General features: G+C 38.1%; 1 long non-coding RNA gene and 1 pseudogene across 1 annotated transcript in view; one reads left to right on the forward strand and one right to left on the reverse strand.

The window, feature by feature from the left end:
• LOC109270832 (uncharacterized) overlaps nt 1–13,765 on the forward strand; it is a 97,357-nt gene extending 83,592 nt beyond the window's left edge. The window contains exons 2-3 of the long non-coding RNA XR_002081702.2: nt 3,554–3,690; nt 13,085–13,765. This is a non-coding gene — a long non-coding RNA (uncharacterized LOC109270832). The remainder of the gene's footprint in view (nt 1–3,553; nt 3,691–13,084) is intronic.
• Nucleotides 13,766–22,364: 8,599 nt separating this feature from the next.
• LOC109270999 (AP-3 complex subunit beta-2-like) lies at nt 22,365–24,569 on the reverse strand (annotated as a pseudogene).
• Between the last annotated feature and the right edge of the window lie 2,813 nt (nt 24,570–27,382).

The raw sequence follows: 27,382 nt of genomic DNA on the forward strand, positions 1-27,382 counted from the left end.
TCAGATGTATATTGTTCCAAAGTAACTAACATAGGGTGCAGGCAATGTTTATTCTTTACAGTGATTGGTTACAATGTTAGAATTGTCTTAAATGAAAGAGAATTGGTTAATGGTTACCTCATATGGATTTGGGGGAAGGATTTAATTTTCACCTTTGATTTGCTGAGGCATAAGCAAGAAGTGACCCAGGTCAAGTCAGCCTCATTTTTCTTACAAAATAAGCTAAATTAAGCTTTGCTTTATGCCTAACCTGGTTTTGTCTGTTTGGGGGAACTTTCAAGCCTGATCTCCATTTGTGTTTGGTTTTAACAGTTCACACAGTTAGAAAGTGATGGTGTATGGTTCAAACAATGTAAAAAAGCATGCACTGAAGATGAAAAAAAAATGGAAGCTAGGTATAACACAATGTTTTGGGGTAAGCTGGGAGAAGAATAAGAGACCAGCAATAAATCCAGACATAGAATAATTAGGAACAGAGTCCCAGGAAGTAGGCAGAGCTAGAAGGTCTAGGATAATTGCCTTGAACAAGGTTACAACTTTCAAAGCCCTATGAGGTAAGTACATGGGTCAGTATGAGGATAGAGTCTTGGAGTATTCCCCAGTTACTATGACACTGATTTAATAAATTGTTTACCAAAATTGACAGTTCACTGAATTGCCTTTGTAGATGACTTTGACTTCCATTTTGAAATACCCAGAGAGTAATAATGGGAAAACATAGACAAATATATATTTGTTAGATTGTACTGCTCAGATATGTTTGCCTAAATGCGAGGTTAGAGATGAGTTCTTTACTTTGAGATCCTGAAATAGGCTGTCTAGAATGACATCATCCCTGCAACACAGGCAATATCTTCTTCAGAATTTTTGTGGTTCTAAACATAGGTGGCATATATAGAGCAGAGAACAAATGGATTTCTAGATTCCACACATTGTACGCGCACACACACACACACACACACACACCAGTATCTTGGCCTGGTTCAGGAGTTTATTTCCCATATGCTCCATTCTCTGGCTTTCTAATGGTTCATTTTATGATATGATATTCTTTCACACACGAATGAATTGAAAAACATAAGTAGCAATCTTCCTACTGTGAATTGACTTCTAACTCCCTGCTCCTTTCTTAATGTCCATGCAGTTGAGCCTCCATAAGCAAGTGCCAAGAAAGAGGCTTTCACTGGTTGGTATTTACACTCTGTCTGCATATCCACTCTACCCCACCCTCAAAGAAAACATTTGGACATAGTTCAGAGTTCTGAAAGAATATTTGCATTGTAGATTCACTTTTAACATTTGCAGTGAAAATAACAAGAGACAACTCATTCCCTAATGTTCCCATTACAGAGTATTTGTGTAAAATTAATTAGGAAAGAATTAATATTGTATATGCTCCACTTATAGACCCAAATATTTTCTTGGAATTGATTTGATGTCATGTAAATGTGAAAAAAGTTATGTTTTCTTTTTTCAGAACAGAGTCCACATGGTGAAAATATTCATTTCATTTTCATTTATTTGTATTAAAAAATGAGCTTTTACTTTTGTGCTTATAGATCTCTATGTACCCCTATCAAAAAATCTAGCCATGGTATTTCTTTATAAAGAAATAAAATACACATTTTATATATAGGAATCCCTAGATAGATCAGACATGGTCCCTGACCTCACTGAGGTTATAGTCTAATATGGAAGAAGGTTATTGAATACATATTTACAGGTAAGAATATTCATAATATGCCATGCAGCTTATATAAGTTACATTTTTAACTTAGTCGGTGGCAGCATTGAGAACTTCTAGAAAAGATGACCTTAAAATTAAGACCTGACAGATGAGTAGTCTCTCCCTAGCTTCTCTAAAAGGAAGGATAGGTTATGCAGATCAGGCAAGTATAATTGTTAGTCCTGCAGGCAAGCACACTACCTACATGCCACCTTGACTAAAGAACGCTCATTTGTAAGACACCATGTGCTTCAAGGTTTCCCTAACCCACTGCAATTAAGGCTGAAACAGCTGCCAAGTTGAGGTGGAAAGTCTACAGTGTGGCTTTCCTTCCTTCCCTACTTCCTCCCTTCCTTCCCTCCCTCCTTCCTTCCCTCCCTCCTTCCTTCCCTCCCTCCTTCCTTCCTTCCTTCATTCCCTCCCTCCTTCCTTCCCTCCCTCCTTCCTTCCTTCCCTCTTTCCCTCCTTCCTTCCTTCCTCCTCCCCTCCCTCCTTCCTTCCCCCTTCCTTCCTTCCTTCCTTCCTTCCTTCCTTCCTTCCTTCCTTTCTTTTTCATTAGACATAATGTTAAGAGCAAATTATAATATTTCATTATTCATGAGTAGGATGAAACAAATTTATTGTAATAATGTAAGTCAGAAACCTTATTGCTTTCCTGTTACATGCACTGGTCAGTGGTTTCAGTTAAATTAAGCATTTGCCAAATTATGGAAACAGCCCAGGTGTCTATCAAGTGATGAATGGATAAAGAAAGATGTGGGATATATATACATATAGGATGGAATATTTACTCAGCCATAAAAAAGAATGAAGTCTTGCCGTTTGAAAAGGCATGGATGGAGCCACTGGAGAATATTATGCTAAATAAAATACGCCAGTCAGAGAAGGACAAATACCATATAATTTCATTCATATGTGGAATTTAAGAAATGAAACAGATGAACAGGGACACCTGGCTGGCTCAGTCAGAAGAACAAGTGACGCTTGATCTCAGGGTGGTGAGTTCAAGTCCCACATGGGGTATGGAGATTACTTTGAAAAAAAAAACACCTTTAAAAAATACAAGCTAAGCAGAGAAATGAGACAGAGTACGAGAGAGAAAGAAAGAGAAAGAGAGAGAGAAAGACAGAGGCAAACCAAAAAACAGACTTAAATATAGAGAACAAACTCATGGTTACCAGAGGAGCGGGGAGGGGATGGCTAAAATAGGAGATGGGGATTAAGGAGTGCACTTGTCGTGATAAGCATTGGGTGTTGAATCACTGTATGTTACACCTGAAACTAATACTACGCTGTATGTTAACTAACTGGAATTTAAATACAGATTGAAAAAATAAACACTTGCCAAAGATTTTATTTAAGTAAAAATGTGCAGTAAAATTGCAAATTGCAGAATTTTGGGGCAGGTCGAAAGGATCATAGAAATGGGTATGGCAGGAGTGAGGGAGAAGACGAGCCAGGAGGAGAGTATAGCAGGTATTGCCTTATAGGTGTTTGAGAAAGTTTCCTTGCCGGTCTGTTTATTATTAACTTATTTAAGTGCTCTTCACCAAATTTCAATATCGTCACTCTGCTTTGGGTGGGAAAAGGGTTTTTTTTTTTTGACATCTAGATGATACTCTTACAAATCTCTAAGTAACCTTGGAGAATGAATAAGATGATAAACTTGAAGATGAAGGATGATCTCAATATTCAAAAATTAGGGAGAGGTTAATTACACAAAGAAGAAATCAGTGAGGTCACTATGAATTTGTATAATTTGTATCAATATCTATTAACAGGGCATTTAAAAGATGTCTGACAAAAGTTAGGACTCTTTGATTTCAGGTAGCTACTATCCAACTTATCCAAGTTTAAGCCATAAGAAAATGCATGGACTTCTGTACCTGAGAAGAAACTGGAAAGAAAAAAAATAACACAGAATCCAAGCATGAGCTAAAGAAACTGGAGCCCCAGGAACTGAAGTGAGTATCTCAAAGATTTTTGTCTCCATCTATTTTTTTAAGTTTATTTATGTATTTTTGACAGAGGGAGAGCAAGAGCAGGGGAGGGGTAGAATGAGAGAGAGAGAGAGAATCCCGAGCAGGCTCTCCATTGTCAGCACAGAGCCTCATGTGGGCTCTCATGAACCGTGAGGTCATGACCTGAACTGAAGTCAAGAGTCAGAGGCTTAACTAACTGAGCCACCAGGCGACTCTGTCTCCATCTATTTCTTATCATTGTTTCTCTCTTACTGACTTCATCCTGCAGATCATCTTTCTCCTTATGCCAGAAAAGATGGCTACTGTCACCTCTAGAGTTCCACCCTCCTCCTGGTTAAATAATCCCAAAGAAAAGGGAAAACATTTTTCTTCAATCATGTAAGAGGGAAGGACTCATATTCCATACTGGGTCAGATACCTGAGGGCTGCATCACGAGTTCCAGAGAAATAGGATACATGCATTTAAAGGAATGGTTTTCAGGGGGGAAAAAAGCTACCAAAGTATAGTGCATTAATAATAAGCAATATGAAGTACTTGGAAATCAGTGACTTTTTTCCCCCTTTAAGTAAATAAGCAGTATATCACAGTGCTGTTGAAGGGTGACTGTGCTGTTGTTCCTGTAGAGGGAGCTCAAATGATCCTCTGACTTCACCTCTGATACATTAAGACCCTAGATTAGACTTTTGACATTACAGACAATCCAAATGAATGGTTAGAAGGAAGTAATATTCAAGTAGGACAATACTCAGGGGGACACCAGAGATTAATGCAAAAAATGGAACAAAAGATATGAAAATTAAAAAGGAAATTTTAATAGACTAAGAAACACTGTGAACCAAGCTGAAGGCTTGAAACATTTGTGAGTTTCAAACAATGAAGTTATAATCACCATGTTATATAAAATTACAAGTGATTGTATCTACTTGTCTATAATTTATGACTTTAACATGACTAGTATGAAAATAAAACCAACAAAAACTCTTAGAACAATTTTAATTATAGAGTTGTAAAAGTACCAAATCAAACACCAGAACATTTGTTACAATTATACTGTTAAAGTATTGACCCTACATAATTAAGGGAGATGAATACAGGAATATAGCATTATCTTAATATTAATTTATTAATATATTAGAGAAAATCAATAGTTCATTGGTAAATAAACAAAGTAATTGATGGAATAATATGATGTGATCTATAAAGTCAATTTTCCTTTCTCACAAAATAGTAATTTTTCCCTTAGATTTCATTTATAAAAGGATAAATAAGGTTAATCTTAAACCAACAGCCAAAATAATACTTAGGGTAATAAAATATATCCTGGAATTTTAATGATTGGGGGAAAATAGGTTTCCTTTGCTAAATTTATTTTTTTAAAACCTCTTTTTTTTGTTAACAGGGTAAAGCATATATGCATGTTATATATTAACGTGTTTCAGGAGGTTTGCAAACTCCAGAAACTGAATGCAGTATTTGAAGGTACTCCATCACCAAAGAGACATTACTTTGGGGCACTTGGGTGGCTCAGTAGGTTAAGCATACCACTCTTGATTTTGGTTCAGGTCACCATCTTACCGTTTGTGAGATCGAGCCCCATGTCGGGCCTTGCACTGACAGTGCACAGCCTGCTTGGGATTCTTGTTCCTCGCTCTCTGCCCCTCTATTGCTGTTTCTTTCTCTCTCTGTCTCAAAATAAAGAAACTTTGAAAAAATAATAAAATAAAATAAAATGGAAAACTAAAGCAATAAGGGTTAGGATACTATCTTTAATAGCATTTTGGAAATTCTGACCATTTTAACAAAATGTAGAATTCATTCATGCACTCAGTCATTTGTCTGTTGAGTTGTGTATTTAATCATTCTGAATTCTGTTTTTGTACAGGAATTATGTTTTATGCTAGAAAATATGGGTGATAATACTCAAAAAATAATTACAGGTGACATTCTTCAAAGGATATTTAATTATTTTCAAATAGATTTTTGTTTGGTAAATTAATCAGGGATAAGTTCAATTAAAAAAAATTTCTATTTTTCTGCCTAATTAGTTTACAATGCAATGAAAAATATCCAGAATATCAATCACGTGAATTATCTAAGAATAATCCTCAACAAAAACTGAATAGCAGAATATGTGTTAAAATTGTTTCAGACTTTACAAGAGATTGAACAGAATACATGAAGAAGTGGAAAAAACTTGAATCTATCTGTAGCGGAATACCCAGCATCATTAGTATACACACACACACAACATGTATTTACATATGTATAAATATAATTATATATAGATATATATAATATATAATGTATATGTATGTATTAATTTGTAGAAACTTGAAAATCTCAGTCTTTGGAAGCCTTTGGAAATTAATAAAAGTATTACAAAAAATAGTCTTTTTAACAGAAATATTGAGGATTTTGTGAACAAAAAGACTAAAGATTGTTTTCCTATCAGCTGTAAAAACATACTATAAAGTGGAAATGATTTAGAAAATTGAGACATAATGCATGTAACCTAACTGATCAATAGAACAAAACAAATAGAACTTCAGCCTATTTGGAAGATACAGAAACATATATTAAAAAACAGACAAACAGGGTAGGATCTATCACAATCAGTGGGAATATTGATAGATAACCCAGTAAAGGATATTAAAAAAATTCTACAACTTAGGGGTGAGTTAGACATCAAGTTATATTGCTCTTTCATATTATGTATCAACAGTGTTTAATTAATAAAAAGTTTATATGTGAAAAAGATGACATCTGTGAAAACAAATACAGATAAACACACACACATTTGGGGACAATAATAGTAATTTATAATAGTTATGATGAAATTATTAGGAAACATATTTGGGTAGAAAGCTAAATGCTAAAAAAACCTTGTATTGACAGGAAACCACAGAAATGTAAAAATGTAAAAATTATGTCAAAGAAATAATGCCCTAATTTGAAGCATCATAAAGTTTAATAAAAATTTTTCCAGTAGTGGAATAAACAAAGGATATTAATGGAAGAATTTCTAAATGGTCAATAAGCTTGTGAAATAGATAATAAACTTTATACTGATGCAAATGAAAACAACAATATGCCATTTCTTCCTTATTTAACTAACACCTGATAAATGACTGGAGATTTTATGGAGAAACAGCCTCACTAACATGTTGCTGGTAGAAATGTGAATTGATTCCATCTCTCTAGAAATGAATCCCTTTGGCAATGCAAATCATAAGACTTAAAATATTCTGATATTTGAACCACTATATCTTTGTCTAGTAATCTATCAGAGAACTGATCATATATATGAATAAATGTTTGATTTTAGTAACAGATATAGTATTTAAAAATTGAAATAACATACATGAGGGAAATTGGCAAATAAATTATAATAGGCCTTATAGCAGAATGTTTTAAAACAATTAAAAATCTCATTTTGAAGCATTTAAAATAACAGGTCAGTGCGGGGCACCTGGTTGGCTCAGTTGGTGGAGTATGCAACACTTGATCTTGGGGTTGTGAGTGTAAGTTCCACGTTGGGCAAAGAGATTACTTAAAACACACACACACACACACACACACACACGCACAAGGAGTTTAAATAAATAAATAAATAAATAACAGGTCAATGTAAAACTTATATATGCATACATAATATGCAGATATATAGAATATATATGACTGTTTATTGGACACATTTATCAGAATGTCATCCATAGCTATATCTTAGTTTTTCAAATACAGATTTTTCTTCTCTACTTTTCACTTTTGTTTTATTTATTTATTTATTTATTTATTTATTTATTTATTAATTACTTTTCTTGTTGGTTTTAAACTTGAGACCTATTATTTTCTCAGTCTGTAGCATTTCCATGATGGATCTTCACTGTCTCTGGATACCTTGAACCTATGGGGCACCTGGGTGGTTCAGATGGCTAAGCCTCTGACTTTGGCCCAGGTCATAATCTCACAGTTTGTGAATTTGCACACTGCATGGGGCTTTCTACTGTTAGCACAGAGCCCACTTTGGATCCCCAGTCTCCTTCTCTCTCTGCCCCTCCACTGCTTGCATACACTCTCTCTCTCAAAAATAAATAAACATTAAAAAAAACCCAGAAATCACATAGAAATGTTTGTTCAACATACACTCTCTCCTGACATAATAGCACACTTTCTGCTAGAAAAGGAACTTAAAAAACAAACAAAAAAAACCACCTTTTTCCAGTCATCTTTCTCCTTCCTCTACCCATTTAAATGAGTTCTATCAGTGGGTATAATTTTGAGTGATATAATTTGGAATTTATAACATGGATGGATTATGTGAAAGAGAGGGAGAGGTGATAACAGAGAAGCAGGAAGAAATAGGGATAGAAAAGATCAGGTCTGCATAGGTGGAAATTCAAGGAAAATTTTATATGTTGAATAACTGTCTAAGCAAGTGAGTGGCTTGAGCAGTGTCAGATAGAGAGAGAATTTGAGTGTAAAAAAAATTATATGAAGGGGTGCCTGAGTGGCTCAGTCAGTTAAGTGGCCAACTTCGGCTCAGGTCATGATCTCATGTCTCAAAGGCTCGTGAGTTGTAGCCCCATGTCGGGCTCTGTGCTGACAGCTCAGAGCCTGGAGCCTGTTTCAGACTCTGTGTCTTCCTCTCTCTCTGCCCCTCCCTGCTCCCCCCTTTCTCTCTCTGTCCCAAAAATAAATAAACATGAAAAAAAAATTTTTTTAAGTATATGAAGAAGTGCTGCTTTGGGATGTAAATGGGATCTCCTTTAATATTCCCTAAGAGATGCAAGTAATATTTGCAACCTTTCTAATATTACTTTTATTTGCTGGACTCTATTTTTTTTAATTTTTTATTAAATTTTTTTAATGTTTATTTTTGAGAGAGACAGAATGAGCAGAGCAGGGGCAGAGAGTAAGGGAGACACAGAATCTGAAGCAGACCCCAGGCTCTGAGCTGTCAGCACAGAGCCCGACGCGGGGCTCGAACCCACAAACTGTGAGATCATGACCTGAGCTGAAGTCAGACGCTCAACCAAATGAGCCACCCAGACGCCCCAGCTGGACTCTATTTTTAACACAATACCATGTTGTGTATGTATTAGGACAAATGTGAAATTGGTTATTTATTAGGATTACAAATATTTATTTGAGGGAAATTTCTATATAGGTTAAAATTTTTTTTTAATGTTTGTTTATTTTTGAAGGAGAGAGAGACAGAGGGTGAGTGGGGAGGGGCAGAGAGAGATGGAGACACAGAATCCAAAGCAGGTTCCTGGCTCAGAGCTGTCAGCACAGAGCCCAGTGCAGGGCTCGAACTCATGAACTGTGAGATCATGACCTGAGCTGCAGTCGGACATTTAATCAACTGAGCCACCCAGGTGACCCAAATTTCTATATAGATTAATTAAACTTTCAAAAAAACCCATGCTTTTGAGAGCAACATGCATGTATATTGTATTTGCAAATATATTTATGATTAGAGGTAAAGTACTGTATAGAATAATTTTCAAGAAGCATTCTTTCAGTGGTGATCACCTCATCTATATTTTTTGTTATAGGGTTTTAGTAGGAATGTAAGAATCTCAGCATTTTCTCTTCAACTTCATCTAAGGTCTTCTGTAATAATTGTATCAGGATCCCGGGTGGGGGCGGGGGAGGAGGTGGGGGAAGATAACATATTCAAAAGCAATAAAGAGAATTGAATGACAGGACTTTTACAAAAGTGTCACTAAGATTTTAGGAAATGAACAAAGTACAGAAGATCTTCTGGATTTAGAAATAACAGAAGTCATTGTCATTCCTTGTCCTGTGGTCTAAGGAGAAATTATTGTAACCTGGGAATTGCCATAACTATAGCAGAGGGACCACCCAAAACAGGTCAAATACAGACTTCTAAACCTAGATCCAGCAGGGAGGGAGGCAAGACTATAAATACCATGATCTCCATCTCTTCCCACCTTCTCATCACCAGCCGGGTCCTCCCATTGGATGTGTCCAGTGGGACTCCAGAGGGCAAGGAGGCCTCGTCGGTACAATCCACATATGCCAGGCCAGAAGGATGAGCAGATCAGGCAGAGAACTGATCTCGAGGAGCAATGAACATCCAGAACATTTGAAATCATTATCTGTTAGATAATTCATTATCTCTGTGTGTGAAACTGACTTCACAACACGCACACAAAGTATATAAAGTGTAAGAATAACGTGACTACAAAGATAATGATGGGGCCTTGTGTCTCTAAATAATCATCAGTTTCTCCTTTTAGAGTCTGAAATACTGGATGTGTTGCCACCTACTCTGAATAAGAGTATTTGAGCTCTGGGGAATTAAAGAACAATCTTCTTCTTTTCATCTTTTTTACACTTCAATTTATTTTATGTTTGTCATCTTCCCAAAGTGCTACATTAAATCAAAAGGTGTGTTTTTGGAGTAACCTCGAAGTATATTCAGATTCCAGGTCCACCATTACTCAAGATGTAGTGATTATTTAACTTTCTTAGCTTCTACAAAAAAAAAGAAAAGTCTCATCTTTGTAAAGAAGAATTTTAATACAACTTTCAAAAGTAATTTTTGAATATTCCATAAGATCATTTGCACAGTGTACATGTCACTCTCCTGCCACACGATACTAACAAAATGTTAGTTTGAGGTTCAACCCAAAGGTCTAAAAAACTTCCGTCTTTTCCCGAAGTAGTGGACTCATTATTTCATTTTAGAGAGACTAAGAATATTCTCTGGCTGTGATAGCACTAGAGATTTAATTAAAAAAAAAAAAAAAAAGCCTTGCATGCATGAACATCTTTAGCTTAAATGGAGGAGGTTTGCATGCTGGTGTGTATACATATGTGTGTAAGTCAGTCTGTATATGGTCGATGGTCTGGTTGGTAGAGAGGAAAGGAAACAAGACATCAGGGATATAAAACTTTCACCATGCTTAATAAAGTGGAATGAATGGAACAAAGACGATTGCTAAGTGGATAAAGCTCTGAACTTTTACCACCGGAAATGTAATTCAAGTTCAGTGTGATGCCTGACTGCCATGCCTGGGACTCTGGTTGAGGCACTATCCATGCCACCCATGAAGGATGTTGGAATTGGCTGCCTAAGCATAAACAGGACACATTTATTTTCTTAGCCCAGGGCCTAGAATTTGAAATTTTGTAAAACAACACAACAAAAATTAAAAATAAATTCTCAGGGATGGAGTCTGTGAATTAGGAGCATATTTCTGACAGAGGCCATCATCACCAACCAGTGCATGGTTGACTTTACATCTGCCTGGACAATTTTTCTGTCAGTTAAATTAGAGATATTTAGGGTACATGCAAATACAGTTGCATTCACTTCACTAGAAGCACTCTTGTGTGCCTAGAGGGACCTTCCGAAATGTCTGTTTATGATATACCACTCCAAGCATACAAAGTTTTCAAATGTTGAGTTGTGATCAGCTATAAAAATCATGAATGTTAATAACTCAAAAGATATCTCTGTAAAAACAGGGTGGCATTCTCCCCCCCCCCACCCCGACACACACACACCCTCGCCACATTGCCAGGTTATCATAACGCAACATAATATCACATGATGATAATTGTCTGATGATTCTTCTATGTATAAAAAAGGAGTCAGAGGTGAATACCTTTTAATGAAAAGCATATCTCTGCGTGCAGGGTTAGGGACATTGAATGATAGGCCCCTTATGAAACACTTGGCATATAACAGAGAAACAACAAATAATAGTTACTTCTGAAATAGGTTTCCCATTGCTGACCACCTCGACTGTGTCCTGCAGTGACACGTGAGCCTTTGCTCTCCTTCATTTTCTGTAATACAAACAAGGACAGTAGTTTCTGTTGCACACGGATACTAAGGAATTTGACTGAAAGGATGTCAAGTACCTAGTATAGTGTCTTGCCTGTAGTAGTATTCAATATATTTAAAAAAAAAATCCTCAATATGCCATAAAGCTGAATCTTTAAATAAAATATGAGTCAGTTAATGAGCTATTGGTATAAATATATACAGATGTCGCTCCAAGTTACAGACACCGATCTGAGAATACTTGATTCCGAAAGTGTTGCTTGTCATCAACAATTTATTTAAGGAGCCATTAATTCCTATTAAAATTAATCTAAAACTGACAGTGAGTCTATTCCTGGAAAAATAAGTCCAGCAGCATTGTGGTGATATTGATGCTATGCATTCATATTTACATACTGTAGATAAGTGGCAATTTTGTTGCTACATTAACATTTAAAAAAATTCCCGGAGCAGCCAGGCCCTTAATAGCAACTGCAACACCAGCCAGTTTTCAGTTGTTCTGAAAGCAGCACTAATTGAAATTGTTCACATCATTCATGGGTTGTGTCAAATGCCATCTCCTACATGGCTTGCACCTGGGAGGGGCACTGATTTTGTGTACAATAATTTCATAATAAAAACATATTTAATGCAAAATATTAGTCACAATATCATACCAACACTGTTTTATACCAATAACAATGAAAGCATATCTTTTAATAGACTTTAGCAGGTTCTGACATTGTATTAAAACTTCTTAATGTCTATTTATTTTTGAGAGAGAGACAGAGCGCAAGCGGGGGAGGGGCACAGAGAGAGGGAGACACAGAATCTGAAGTAGGCTACGAGCTCTGTCAGCATGGAGATGGACGCAGGGCTCGAACCCACTGACCGCAAGATCATGACCTGGGCTGAAGTCACTTAACTGACTGAGCCACCCAGGTGCCCCTGACATTGTATTAAGTACTGCCCCCCAAAATAAGTTTGTATGCATATCAAAACTGGGTATATAATGCCTTATATTTTATAAGAAAATTCTTACCTAAAAAGAGAGGATTAGAAAATAAATAAGTCAGGGGGATTGATGTACAGCTTGCTGAGTATAGTTCATAGTGTTTGAAAGTTGCTAAGAGTGTAGATCATGCAAGTTTTCATCACAAGAAAGAAAATATTTTTGTAACTGTATAAAGTGGTAGATGTTATTAACTAGACTTATTATGGTGATCATTTTACCATGGATACAAATATCGTATCATGATGTTGTATACCTAAAATATAATGTTATATGTGAATTATAACTCTGTTTAAAACTAGCAGAGAGAGTGGAGAGAAGAGTGTGGCCCTGTGCCTGAAAAATCATCTGGACCAAAATACAATCTAATATAAAACCATAGGTATGATATGATATATTATGCAATGTAATGTATTTCCTTGATATCTGAAATAGATCAATGTAGTAATTCAGTGGCTCCCAAACTGTATTTTCTTTTTAAGAAGAAAAAACCATCTTTAATTATGAGACTGTATTTGAAATGCTATTTCTCTACTTTCTCCTTCCCCACCCCACTTCTTAGGGGACTTCAGACTGCAGCTAGGCCGTCGTGGACAAGCTGACTTCGAATCAAAACTAAACCACACTAAACTAAAATTACACAAAGCATGAGATTGAGATAAGGGGATGACAAGTATCCAGCTGCAATCTGCTAAATAACATGATGATAAATATGGGCTCTATTGCTCCAATAACATTGCCGCAGACTTATCAGATCAGAAGCTTTTTGGATCCATCTTAATAAGAGGAGTACCTGATAGACTTTTCACCTATGGAAGGGTAAAGAACAAAATTATGTGGGTGTTTTCTTTAACTGTAGGTAAGTCTCACGCCTTCCATCTTGAAGGCTCAGGATTCCAGCTTTAATTTAATACAATGTAGATCACGCCCAGGAGTACTGATTTCAGTAGAAGGGCTCACGAAAGCCTATGTGCAAATGAAAAGGACAAAAGAAATGACTGTTTAAGTACCTAGAGAAGTGACTTTCACATTTGCCCTAACAGCAATATAATCAAGTTAGACAGAAGCCAGGTTCTCAGAACTTGGCTTGAAGAGGTTTGTGATGTGAGCTGAATGTGCAGCCGTGTCAGGGACCTTTAATGAGATGCTTCTATCCCAATGGAGTTTTAACTCTTGGCCAGGCAAACTTGTCCTTTACTCTCTCCCTCCGGGACAGCATTTGAATTGACAGTGTCCTCTTGCTCTTCTACACTGATTTTTTTTTTTTTTTCCAGACTTACAGGTATCCTATTTGGTACATTTGTTGAGTGGATATTGGAGATCTGTTTGGGAGTGCTCTCTTATGTGCATCTATAGTTAGTGTTTAATCTCTGTGATGTAAGCACTTAGACCTTCTTAAGAGAAAAAGGCGAAATGGTGAACCAATGGCAAATCAGACCAGGTCTTTTTTTTTTTTTTAATGTTTATTTTTGAGAGAGAGAGAGAGAGTCAGAGTCCGAGCAGGGGAGGGGCAGAGAGAGAGGAAGACGGAATCTGAAGCAGGCCCCATGCTCTGAGCTGTCAGCACAGAGCCCAACATGGGGCTCTTAACTCACAAACCTTAGAGCTGTGAGATCATGACCTGAGCTGAAATCAGCCGCTTAACCAACTGAGCCACCCTGGAGCCACAGACCAGATCTTTTTCTTGGAGGCAAAGCGTATCATGGAAAACCATGGATTTAGTGAAACTTACCTAGGTGTTAACCCTTAGTCTTCATGAATTAACACTATGATCTTGAGTAATATGTCAAATAGCTCTGAGTCAATTTCAAGTGTATTTACCTCATGTAATGATCATTGATACAAAGTGCCTGGAACCAAGTAGGTATTTCTTCTCCATTTATGTTTCTTTTGTTCTTTCATCTTACCCTTAGGACACTTAAAACCGGCAAGATTAACTCACATGCATATTTTGAGAATTACATGATTCTCTTGCAAAGAAGTCCATCAAGCAGCACAAATAATATCAAATGACATCTGAGTCATTTTCTCTCTCCTTAAAACTTTACTATATAACAACAACTAGTGGATTTCCAGGTCATCAATATTTTTGGTGCCATATTTTCTTTTTCATCACAGGTCCTTCTTCCCCTATTTATAAATTTTGTTCTCTAAATTGTTTTATCTTTCTTTCCTTGAGATAAATATGCTGAAAATTCACTCTTCTCCAATGAAGTTTTATTTTTATTTTTTTTAAAGTTCATTTATTTTGAGGTGGGGTGGAGAGAGACAGTATGAGTGGGGGAATGGCAGAGACAGAGGGAGAGAGAGAATCCCAAGCAGGCTCCATGCTGTTAGTGTAGAGCATGACTTGGGGCTTGAATGCATGAAACCGTGAGGTCCTGACTGGAGCTGAAATCAAGAGTCAGATGCTTAACTAAATGAGCCACCCAGGTGCCCCATCCAATGAAGTTTTAAAAGATACCCTTATCTTGTGCTTGTCAGAAAATTAAAGTAAAATATTAGCAGAGTGCCTCATTTATTCATTAAACTTAAAATCAGTGACTTCGTGGCTGAGCAGGTGTTTAATTATAATGATAACTTCCATTATTTACTATTCACTGCTGATGTGTGTTTTGTTCAGTTTGTAACTAGTGTTTCTTCTAATTCACAGCTGACAGCAAGGAGAGAAAGCAGAATCTTCCTTTGTCTTTATCATAATGCTGATGAGGAGGAAGAGGGGAAGAAACAAGAGTGCTTCAACCTTTGCATGGAAATCACATATGTAACATGAAAGTATTTCTCTGCTAACGATTATCTATTAATTTGGGGGAGAGTTAGGAGGACTATATGTTTTGAATCCCCAATAACTGCCAGGCATAATAGCAGGCATTTTGCCTAACGAAAAAGAACTAACATTTGCTAAATGTCTCTAGATACTAGAAACCAGGCTCCTTTCTATATATACATTTCATTGAATCCACTAATCCTCAGAATGTGAAACCTTCTTTTTGGCAAGTGAAGAAATAATTTCCAAAGGTTTGCAGACAAAGCGAGTAAGTAGAAGAGGCAGGGATTAAACAGGTCTGAACAATCACCACATTTTACTCTTTCAAAAATACCAAGTTAGTACAACCAGGAAAGTAAAAATCCTATTAACAACTAGGGGATCATCGATACAGCACTTCTTAGAGTTATTATATTATTAACATTTTTTTCAAATGCAGTTTCTATATTGAAGGGAATGTAATATGCAAATATTTTAAAGGGTCTTACAGGTAATTAAAAATATCAAAGACATTAAAAAGCATCCCAGGTATTTTTGTTTTCATTCCAAAATTTTCCAACAAACCTTTTTTTTTCTTTTTAAGCCTAAGGTAAATTTCAGAACAACCATTATCAACATTATTTAAATCTCTTAATAGATGGAGACTAAAGTATTAAAGTTGTATCACTATGGATGAAGAGCTTCATTCTCTTAGAATGGCTGTCTTGTCAATTCTCTGAATTTATTTCATAATTGCTGATACACATCTTCTTACATAATCCTATCACTTAAGAGAATGGCTGGAGGCCTACCCATTTCTCATCCAGGTTTTTTCAAATCTCTCCTCTCTCATCTGATCTCATAGTTTCTCTGCTGTTTTTGTCTGGTGACCATCCTCACTAAATACATTAGGTTCTAGACTTTTTTTTTTTTTTTTTTAATATCAAAGCCATTTCTCCTGGTATGTTCTAAGCATATTGAGGGAAAGGACAAAATGTTATCATTTTTTTCTGTCATTTACAATACCCATTAACAGGCAGATACCAAAAGAGATACATGACAGTCAAGAACTATGGAGTAGATTTAAGATCAAATGTATATAGGTTTGTGATCAAATCCTTTTGTGTCACTTACTTAGCTGTGCAAACTTAGGCAAATTAATTAACTCTCATTTATAAAATGGAAACCCAAAAGCTTTACAGGTTTTTTCATGAAACTTTATAAAGTTGTCTCACAGCCCTTATTTTCAAAGAATAGCCAGCGGTTATTGGAAATATACCTATAGGGTACATTGAATAAGTTACTTAGCCTTGTTAAGGCATAGTTTTCTTGTCCACAAAATGAATATGAAAATAATTGTTATCTCACAGGACTATAATGGCTATTGAATAAGGTGATATAACTACATTTCTTAGCAGAGTGTTTCCATAAACGTTCAACTATTTCAACAGTTTGACCACGTGCCCCAAAATGACACCTGACATTCCGTCTTCTTAAATCCAGTCTACTTCCTCAGTCCCTGCGTGCTTTGCTTATCCTGGAAGAAGTCTAGAACTTCAAGTAGAAGAGAAGAGGACAGAAGTTGTCTGCTAGAACAAGAACAAATGGCTAAACTAGAATGGAGGATGAAGGGTCCGAGAGTTGAATAACTGTTCTTATATTGTTAAGTGATAAGAGATACTCATGTGAAATCATATTGTCAAACAGGAAACAAATAATAAAAGGAATGTTATGAGTCTTTTGAAATGCGGCAAAAGGAGCGATGGTTAAAATTTTAACAAGTGAGAGTCATTAGTTAAACAAATCCTGACAGCTTCACAGTCACAGACACCTAACAAAGGCTTGATTTGTGAGACACCCTTAATAGTCCCTTTGCATTTCCCTCAAACATTCCGTTTTGTTCCTCTACTGTGGACCCTGAAGTGTCATTCCCTATTTCTCTCTGCTAGCCATATATGTTTAAAAAGTATAGCTAACGTTTCCCTTCATCAATGATCAGAAGAGAGATTCTCTCCTGCATCTTGCTGTATTGATCCTCTTTAAAAGGAGGGACATTGCTGACAAAAATGAATCAATTGATGCCTTTAAGCTTTCAGAATGAAGACTTCCTTTCTTAGGTTTTGCCATTTTCTCTCAAATGATAAAACAGCAGTTGGTTCTCTTTGCCCCACTCTAAATAAGACTAAAAGGTTATGGATTATGCCATACATAATTTATAGTACTTAAGACAAAGGCGACCTGATAGAAATACACTTTAATGAACACCTACCAAATGCGAGGCTATATGGTATTTAATTTACATGTAATTCTCTTGTAATTCTCATAAAGGTATAATGGGGTAGGAAATATTAACCTTATTTTGCAGTCAAGGAAACCAAGGTCAGAAGTTTGAAAATAAATGACAATAAAAATCCCTCACGGAACAATACATGTAGAAGTGCTTGAGAGAGAAATGGAATGAGAAATGTATTCCATTTATTCACTTTCTAGCAGGGAAAAATATTATTATTACTAATAGTTCATGTTATATTCATACTTCAAATTTATTTTGAGTCTTATTATATTTTCATTTCATTTCAATTTTAATATGAACTGAATAATAGAACTTTTAGTTACAATTTTCTTACTGAATTACTTCAATCCCCCCCTCCCCCTGCCATAGAAGCATATCCCAAATTTTACAGAGCAGTTGGTTGGCTAAGAAAACCATATGTTTTTGATAGAGAAATGTACTTTATACAGAACTGGCCAAGAGTAAATCCCCTTTTACATTAGCTAAGTATAAACATGTGCATTGACTCAAAAATAAACATCTGTTATTTTAGATATATTTATTAATGGACAGTTGTCTTAGGCAGTAGCAGAAACAATAAACCTAATACTTTTGAAATCTCTGTGGAAAATTGCCATAATAGAGAGCTGGTGTGGAGAAAGAAAAAGTGTGTGCAAAACTGATTTCATTGAATTTGCAGTATTCTCCCCTATAAAGAAATATAATATATTTATTCATTTATATATTTATTTATCTCCGATGAGCTCACTGTGAAGCACAAATATTTCTCTAACCAGAGGTTTTATAGGAGAGTATTTTTTGTTTGTTTGTTTTGCCACCTGTCAACCATTTTTCTCCTTCCAGTGGATCAAACTTTTGAAATCTCAGCAACTTTTGAAAGGAAATCAGAGTCTCTGGATGGAGCCATCATATTGTTCTCTGGCCACTGGTGCGTGGTTAGTGATGTAGGGAGAAGAATGAAGATGTGGAACCCAGAGATATTTTCTCTCTGTTCAAGGCCCCAGAGTCCACCTTCCTTGAAAGGGAACCCAGGGTCCATTCTTCCTGAGTACTATCTGAACATGCTGCATAGGTGACTGAAGGCTAAAAAAAGTTTGATGGGAGAGTGAGTGTGTGTGTCAGAGGGAATTAATTCCTAGTACTGTTTAAGTTGAGGTAATTTTACTGAACTTTTGTGAGAGCCATAACCACAGAAGAGTGAATTTCCATGCACATTTTTTATGGCAAATCTATCCACAAATCAACCATATCCTTTAAAAATAAGGAATTGACAACATTATTTTCACGTGTTTAAAAAAAAAAGGTTTGAATAGACATTTTATAAGAGTATACTGACTGAAAACACCTATGGAAATATTCTACCTCTAAGCAATCAAATAAATACAAATATGGCTTCAGTGTTAGAGAAAATGAGCAAATACAAAAATTAGAATATTTAATATGAGAATGGTTATAGTATGTGGACAGTTTTACCCTGATGGTGAAGCAAAAATTGAGGTAACCTTTTCAGAAAATGTCACAAAATACATTACACTCTTAGGTATGTCTTGATCTTATTTCTGGAAAGAAATCCTGAGAAGTCAACAAACAAACCAAAAAATCAAAACCAGCTAAAAGTTAAAATATGCACATTAATATCCATATTATATAGCCTTCTTGAAAATTTTGAACACTCGAAAATGGCACTTATGATTGAAAGAAGAATGGACAAATAAAATATGGCACACTTTACATGAAGAAATAGTATGCAAGGATTAACTTTGCCTTTGCAAAGTATTGAAATATCATGGACACATATTTGCTTTATATTACATGAAAACATGTACTTTATATATACAATATTTAATATGATCTCCAAATTATGTAAAGGTTAAAATATAAAGCATGAGAGAAGTACTGATTTCCCCACTATCTAAACGTAGAGTTTTTCTATGAAACCTTTTGCAAGCTAAAATGGCATAAAGCAAAAAAGCAATTACTATTTTGTAAAATGAAAGTTTTCTTCAGATTTTGTTTGGTTAGTGAAAATAGCTAGTACCAATGTAGGTTTTTCGTAAAAGCAAGTTGGAGCAAAGCAAAGAGGGGATAATTGTGGGGGGATATATCTGGGGAATCTGTATACCAAAAATGTTATAGAATTATCAGTGATTACATCCGATATTATGGGTACTCTTTTTTTTCCTATTTTTCTACTTTCTGTATCCCAAATATTTTTTTATGAGCATATATCAATTTTTAAAATGAACAAAAATACATCCATCAAAATTATTTTTAAAATGAACCTTAGCATTTGGAAGGCTTTTTGAGTAGGATCTACCATTTTATTAAAACCTAAAATAATCTTCACACTGACACTGGAACAACCCCCCACAACTATGTTGAAAGATGTCATCTGAATAGCATGGATTACACCTCCACAAAACTAGATTACATCCCTAATTCATTATTATTTTAGAAAACTCACCTTTCAACCACCTGCAATATGGGCCATCATTCATATCGAACTTAATTAGAAAACAGTTTGGATGTTGGAGGAATTCCTAATTTAAATCAATTAAAGGGAAACTTGTCAAGTTAGCTTTGGGTTTGCTTTTCTCTACTCTCACAGCAGGACCGAAGAGATCTGTCTTCCCCAATCTCCTTGTCTTCATCCAGGATTATGTCATAGTGTTCAGTGTGTAAATCTAGGGATTTATGGTGACAATTAGCATCTGAGACTCCTGCCACAGCTAGGAGAAGGAGGCTGGGTGACAAACGAAGCCATCCCAGGATTTCACACTGGAAATTCTTTGATGGGTGCTTTCATTCACAAATGACATATCTCCACTTGGTGGGGCAAGGCAACCCCATTCTTTAGCCCTATTTCTGTTCTATGTTGAGAGCTCTTCTTCCTTCCCTCCCCATGCCCTAAATCCTATTGTGTCACAGTTAATCTAGTTATCAAATGGAAAAAGCATGTCAGATAGCGACTATTTAAGGAGCACATTCTTTTCACTGAGTAGATCATTACAGGTCCTTTACTTCTGCATTGCTAAAATAAGATTCTTTGCCTTATCTGTCACCTACCCATATCCCTGCTGGCTTAAAATATGTGCTCCCTCTCTACCCAACTCATATAGAACTACTTTCTGTGTAGTAATTTCACTCATTTCCATGCATTCTAAAATCATTATCTGCCAAGCAATGTGGAGGTACCTGAATGGACCAAGTGTTCCATCTGGGGAAAGAGGAAGGAGAAGAGGAGTCAAGCCCCACAGAATCCACAGATAAGCAGCCAGAATCTGAGAGTGAATCAGACAGTGATATACTGTGATATGTTGCATACATATATGTATGTATATTCTAAAATCAGGACATGAGATTATATATATATATATATATATATATGCCATACACACACATATATATGTGTATATATATACATATATATATGTATGTGTGTGTATATAGATATAGATAGATATATGCTATATCTCTCAAGCTTTGGATCATAAGAATAGGGACTAAGTTTTAACAATCTTTAGTATCCAAGGATATAGATTACTCTGGGTTTACTAATTTGATTGAATGAATGGAAAAATAACAGCTGTCATGTATTACTTTTAACTACAAAAGCAGTAGAAGATTTGAAAGTGATTGAATTTCTGATTCTAATTTGAGAAAATAATCCAGGATATTTGAAAGGAGACATACTTTTAAATTCTAGATTATAGTCTGTTATAGATAGAGTAAACCAAAATAAATTTCCAGACAAGAATCTAAAAAGTCTAGACTACATTATGATTATGTATTTGGGATATTTGATGGAAAACCCTGGACTGGAGGTTAGAAGACTATTCACGGTTTCAACCTCTATAGTTGAAGTAGATTTAAACGTCAAGACAGTTACCCAAGTAATTAAGGTGACTATATTTTCTTTTTTCCTCACATAACTTTTATGTGTAACATTGTCTCCTATCAGATTGTAAACTCCTTACGGTTAGAAATCCCACTCTTCTTTGAGTTTGGAGAATTGCCTCTCAAGAACTGTGTCTTAGTAGATGCTCATTTGTTTGAGTATTGTTGACTAGCTCCTGTAGAATGAGCAGCATCCTGAGATATCAGTTATTTACCTTTTTTGGTAATTTTCTCAGGTGCCTCAGTGACAGTTTATCAGAATCCCCTCTGAAGGGCTGGTCCAATATGGAAAAGCCCAGGATGGAGAGGGTGCAAGGGTGAAACTAGAGGTGTCTAAGGCATGCCATTAACTTTTTTAAAAAACCTTTATGCTGCTTTAAAATCATGGACACTTTTTAAAGGAAGATTTCTAGGCTCACCCCCAGATATTCTGACTTGATGTTCCTGGACTATAGCTCAGAAATACACATTTTATTTTATGTATTTATTTTTTATTGAGATGTAACTGACATACAACCTTATATTAGTTTCAGGTATACAGCATAATTATTTGATATTTGTATATACTGCAAAATGATCACAATAAGTCTAGGTATTATCCATCATGTATATATGTTATAAAATATATTAGGTAGAATACTGAGATCTTGCTACATATATAGCTACAGAGATCTGGGAGGACTGAAGGGAGCAGCTGCTATGTCTCTCTGCACAGGTCACTGGAAACTCATGGGGAGGGGAATTGTTGGGGGAGCCTGGTCATGACCAGATGGAGAGAGGATCCCCGTGGATGCTATCTTGGATAAGAAGTCTGATGTGAGGGAAAGAAAAAGAGAGAGAGGCTAACAGCCCAGATGTCATGATGGAGTAACAGGTAGGGGCCAAAGAGGTCACAACGCTTGGGAATTACTGGATAAGACAATGTACCATGTCCCTCACCAGCACAGTACCAGTCACCATCTTTTCACTGTTGACTATCAGTGAGGCAGCTCCAGCAGGCAGGGTGTCCAGGATCAGCAGGGCCAGTGTCCCACTGGTCAGCATCCTCCCTTCAAACCTGTACTTGTCATATGTCTGACAAGAGACACAATCAAGGTTGGCAGTGGCAGTCACTTTCTGTAAAACACTGTGGTCACTCTGACAGGTGTCTGGCAGCTTGATCTTCCCTGTAATCTCATTCATGTCCATCAGCTTTGCTTATACCTTCTTGAACTCATTCTCAATCTTGAACACACTCAGGGGTCATCTGCTATGCAATGGGTGGCTGAATGGAGATGTGGAACTGTTGGGTTTGGATTCATAGCTGGAAGTTGAGCACCTAAGTTGAGTCACAGAAATTAATGCCCATTGCAGCAGTGACAGATTCTCTGGGTGCCAGGGGCTCAATTTCAGGATGCTAATACCTGCAGGCAGTTTAGGGGTGCCCATCTGCAGGCCCTTGGTGGGAGTATTGGAGCTGTTAGAAAAGTGGGTATGCACAGATACCATGTGGGGGCCCTGGACAAAAAGGCTGGATGCCCTCACCAGTTACAAGGTGCCACAGCTCCTGCCTTCCAACCCTCGATACTGTACTCAGCAGCAAGGGCATCAGGGCCTTTTTTGTTTGTTTGTTTGTTTGTGAATGTCAGGCCCTCCAGGCCAGCAGCCAGACTGGTGGATACACTTGTAGGAGGAGACACAAGCTGGACGCTAGGAGGGAGAAGTCCTCTAGATCAAGGCAAGACATTTCTTTGGCTGCAGGGTTACTTGTTCCACAGGCAGGTTTTAATTTTGTTTTGTTTTGTTTTTTTCTTCCTTTCAGGAGGCAGGTTCCACCTGCTGCTCCTCAGGCTCCAATGTCTTCTCAAGCTGATGAGCTACAGCTGGAATCTCTGCCCTTACCTGAAGACAAACCTTCTCCTTGTCCCTCTGGCACCTTCTTCATTTTCCCCTTCTCATTTTCCTCCTCACTGGGTTCACTCTCACTCCTTCTCCCTTTCTCCTCACCTTCATCTTGGTCTTCACTATTGGACTCACTGGTGGACCCTTCAGCTGCTCTCACTGCTGCTCTCACTGTCTGATTCACTCTTGGACTCTGGGTGTCTATTTGTGGACTCTGGGGGGCCTGACTCCTCTTCCTCTCTTTCCTCTTCTGCCATATTGAACACTTGGTCCATTCAGATACCTCCACGCTGCATGCAGATGTGTCTAGAACTTCTTCTGGCCAGTCTGGAAGCTCTTGGTATCCTGTGGCCTTGGATTTAGTAGGTGGGATAGTGAGCCTGGCTGGAAGTGGTCTGGTCTTTGAAGGATGACTCCAAGTCTGGGGTTGCTTTGGGTGCCAGGAGGAGCTTATTTGCATGGTGGCTGAGGGCTCCACCCTGCTCTGAAGAGAGGATAAAATGCCAGGTGAAGTGTGGTAAGTCACAGATATTATGGTTCTTGTGGGACTTGGCCAGACTTAGTATATGCAGGGTCAACAGCTTGTTCTGCTTAGGGTTGGTCAGGTAGAGCTTGGCTGCCAAGTTGATGACCTGCAGTTTGATGGTGTCCTGCTCTGCTGTGAAGGACTTGGCCGCTTTTCCCAGGACATCAGGTGAATACTGGAGACTTGCTCACAGTACTCATCAATGAGCCACAGGATCCTGGCTCAAGCCAGGAGCACCTAGATGTTGTCTGTGAGCTTTGCCAGCTTATGAACTCTCATGCTGTGCTGGCTGCATCTGCAGCAGCTTCTTAATGATGACCACTGACTTTGTGATGAATAGCGCATCACGGTGAAACAGTAGCTGCATCAGGCCATTGAGGCAGGTGTCACAGACTCATCCTATGTTAGCTGCACAGCGTCCAATGGCCTGGATCAGGATGCCCTAAAGTCTCTGACCATGCTGTGAATATAGGTCTGGCATTTCTGTAGGACAATAAGGATTTTAGTTTCATTAACTAGTTTGCTCAGCACTTCCAGCTTTAGGATTTTGATCTGGGTGGAGTCGATCAACCTGATGTAGAAGCTCTTCAGACTTGGTTGAAACATACTGGATGCTTGATGGTGGCCCCATAATGCACCTCACTGCAGAGAGAACAGCGTCCAAGGTACCTGGGAACTTGGGGTAGAGCAAGGGGCAGTAGGTGTGGGGACAGGAGGTGGGCCAAATAGAACGGAGTAGAAGACAAATTGGAGGAGGGCAATAGTAGGAAAAGGGCAGGATTGGGGTCAGTGCAGGGGTGGGTGGGCTAGGATAGAGGGCTGCATGATGTGCCCAGAATCATGAAGGCTTTTTTTTTTTTTTTGAGAGCACAAAATATTTTATTTACCAGTTTTCAGTGTAACAAATGTGCATGTTGGAAAAATAGGAACTCCTGCCTCAGAGGAAGCTTCTTGGATCAAAGCCATTGGCAGTAGCCACAGAGAACACTGGGCAGTGCTGGACTGGAAGAAGCTGAGGAAGCCAAGAGGGTCCCACATCTCAGGAATCATATCAAGTACTGACCTAGGGGACATAAGAGACTGCTCTGTCAGCAAGGCCAGGCATTTCGCAAAGTGACAAGAATAACTGGATCTGGTCATACAAAACTCCAGAACATTTTGGAAAACATTTTGTGGGTCTTTCCTAGATGATCAAGTGAACCAGAAAAATGCAAAGACCTGTGCTAATTACACTGTAGACAGTTTCTACACTTAGACTTAAAATACCACACAAACTGTTGGGGCTCCTGGGTGACTCGGTTGATATCTGATTCTTGACTTTGGCTCGAGACCTGAACCCAGTGTCATGAGACTGAGCCCCGCATCACTCTGCACTGAGCTTGGAACCTGCTTAAGATTCTCTCTCTTGGGGTGCCTGGGTGGCTCAGTCAGTTAAGAGTTTGACTTTGGCTCAGGTCATGATCTCACGGTTTGGTTCATGAGCTCAAGCCCCACATCAGGTTACTGCTTTCAGTGTGGAGCCTACTTTGGATCCCCCCCACCCCACCCCCAATCCCGTCTTTGCCCCTCCTCCACGTGTGCTCGTTCTCAAAGAAAATTCTCTCTCCTTTTGCCCCTCTGCTCTGCTCATGCTCTCTCTGTCTCTAGAAAGGAAGGAAGGAAGGAAGGAAGGAAGGAAGGAAGGAAGGAAGAAAAAGAAAGAAAGAAAAAAAAAACCACTAAATAAAGAGGCACCTGGGTGGCCCAGGTTATGCTCTCTCGGCTTTGCACTCACAGCTTAGAGCCTGGAGCCTGCTTTGGTTTCTGTGTTTCCCTCTCTCTCTCTGCCACTCCCTGTTTGCGTGCTCTCTCTCTCTCAAAAGTGAATAAACATTAAAAAAATTTTAAAAAACCTAAATAAATAAAAATAAAATACTGGAAAACTATGTTCTTCCCGCAGAATATACAGAAATTAATTTCTGAAGATATTTATAAATATTTCAATCTTTTCTTCAGTCCATTCAGACTTAAGAAGGTAGATAGCTTTAAGAACAGTCCATGAAAGCTCAAAACTTTGAGTCCAATAAGAGGAGGCCTTCCTTTGCAATTTCAGAGGGTAACACTCACCCTATCAGCTGAAGAAGATCTTCCTGCGGCAGGAATAACACCACCTGTGGGTGATGGACCGCACCTGGTGGGGGGAGGGGCCTAGATTTCGAAACAAAGATGGCGAGACGCTGGAGCAGAGCACAGCGGGAGCTAGCCTGCCGGCCAGCAGCCTCTGAGTGTGTGTTGAATTAGACGCCCTGGCCCCTCAGACCCACGCTTTGCGGTTAGAAAATGCGCATCTTTCACAGAGAGTCCAGGCACTTCCGGACCGGCCGCCTCTGCCGAGCCCTGGGACGGGTGAGTCCACTGTTGTCCGGTTGTTCGTAGTCCTGTGGGTCTCGCGCTCAGGAGCCCTCCTGGCTTTCAGAATTAAGTGTTTTGGGGGCTCCTCCCTGAGGGGAAGGCCCCATTTCCCCACACTGTACGTGGCTGTGGACTTCAGGTGGGGCTGGGGGGCTGGTGATTGGTGCACCTCAAGACTCACCTTCCTGCTTCCTTGTGGTCCTTCTTTCACTGGATATGCACGAGTTGTTCAGCTAAGATGTTAGGGTTTTTTTCAGAGGGAGTTGTTCCATATGTGCACGCAGATTCGGTTTGTCTGTGGGACGAGGTGAGCTCAGGATCTTTCTACCTCCCCATGTTGAACCCAGGAACGTTCTGGAGTCTGGAAGCCCCAGAGCAGCGTGTCAGCATGGTTGGGTGAGGGCCCTACACTTTTTAAACATGCATTAACTATTCTTTTATATACGAGCGGTGATATGGAGAACAAAGACAAATTAAATTTCCTTATAACTTAGAGCTCATGGACCTTCCTCAAGCTACTCATCTTCCGTAATGTTAATAATTTATTAGAGGCCAAGGCAATCTTAGTTTGATATTAGCCTACCTTCCAGCTCTGGTTAGGTCTACTTTAACATATGAAAATGCTTTTGGAAACTTCCTTTATCTCTACTCCTACCGCTGTTCTCCAAGATAGACCTTAGCAGTCAATATCCAAGCATATGGTGCACTGATATACATGTGAAGGGTCTCATGACTAAGGTTTTACTAGACAGGAGTAAAACAGGAGTAAAACAGCAGCTAACCCCTCAAAGTCCTGGAAACCTTGCTTCCAAATTCCTTAGAAGCTTAGGCTTTCCCTAACCGCCTCCCAACTTGTAAGTGTATAATCAACCATTCCTCCCAACCCCATTGCAACTCTTTCTGCCCATGGGTTCTGTCTCCATACTTGAATAAAACCACCTTCTTTGCGCTGAAGACTCCTCAAGAATTCTTTGTTGACCTTTCACTTCCAGACCCCAAAATTTCACGTCACGTGGTTCATGGACCATACACTGAGAAACTACCACTTGTGCTGCTGCCATGAGGAATATCACCCTTTTCATCCCTCCTCCCACTTAATGGCAGTCGTGGAAAACAGCAAAATAGG

This window comes from Panthera pardus, unplaced genomic scaffold (assembly GCF_024362965.1).
Source record: "Panthera pardus isolate Hobbes unplaced genomic scaffold, ASM2436296v1 HiC_scaffold_19, whole genome shotgun sequence".
NCBI lineage: Eukaryota > Metazoa > Chordata > Mammalia > Carnivora > Felidae > Panthera > Panthera pardus.